Here is a 943-nt window from a genome sequence, read left to right on the forward strand (position 1 = left end):
GACAGACCCAGGGTAGGGGAAAGAGGAGGAAGAGACCTGGGACCATAGGAGAGGGGTGGGACAGGACCCCAGAGAAGCTGCCCCTGCAGCCCCCCACCCTTCAACAATTGTCGTCATGACTCCAACCCTCCCCCTCTGATTCTCTTCCTGGCCCCTCTGGGTGGCTGCAGGTTCAAGGTGTGAACAGACCACGTTGAGAAACACAGCAAGACGTCCTCATCACCAAGCTCCCTTGTTAGCTCCCTGGAAGGACGACACTCACTGAGAGCCAGACTGGGGAGAAAAAAACGTGAGTGAAGTAAGAGTGACATTTAACTGATGCCCTGAATGTTCAAACGGAACTTAAATACCATTTTACAAAATGACATGATTGTCCAAAGCAATATTTAAAATATGGGCGCCGTGAAGGGAGAGGTTTTTCCTCTTTCCAGTCCCTTCTGGGGCTGTTCCTGGCCAGTGCTTGCTCCCCTTCACTGAGGCCCAATCCTCTCATCTTTCACAAGGGCTCAGAGAGGGCAAGAGGCTTGCCCAAGGCCACAGAGCTCTCCTGGCTTCTCCTCCAGTTCTGTCCACTGTACATCATAGGGCCACTCTCAAAGCAATTTTTTCCTGGAAAAAAAGGAAAACCTGCCCCTTGATAGGGGTGCTATATTTTTTATTCTCCTTAGGGCTGGGAATCACAGACAAAAATCCATGCAGGTCTAAGTCCCCAAGAGGTGTTGGCATACAGCAAGCGTGGTGTAGGAGCCCACCCTGGAGTGAGGGCTCAATGCGTGTGGTTCTACGGGGTCCTTTGTGGGTTCTGAGAGGCATCTCAGAGGAGAAGGTCACCTTGGAGGACAATCTCGACCTTCTCCTTAAGTAACTGTGCTCCCACGCCGAGTACATCCAGCCCGCAGGGGCAGGGATGTGGCATCCAGGCTGCTTCTTAGAGCCCAGGGGC

The sequence above is a fragment of the Mesoplodon mirus genome, assembly GCF_964341445.2.
Source record: "Mesoplodon mirus genome assembly, chromosome: 15".
Lineage (NCBI taxonomy): Eukaryota > Metazoa > Chordata > Mammalia > Artiodactyla > Ziphiidae > Mesoplodon > Mesoplodon mirus.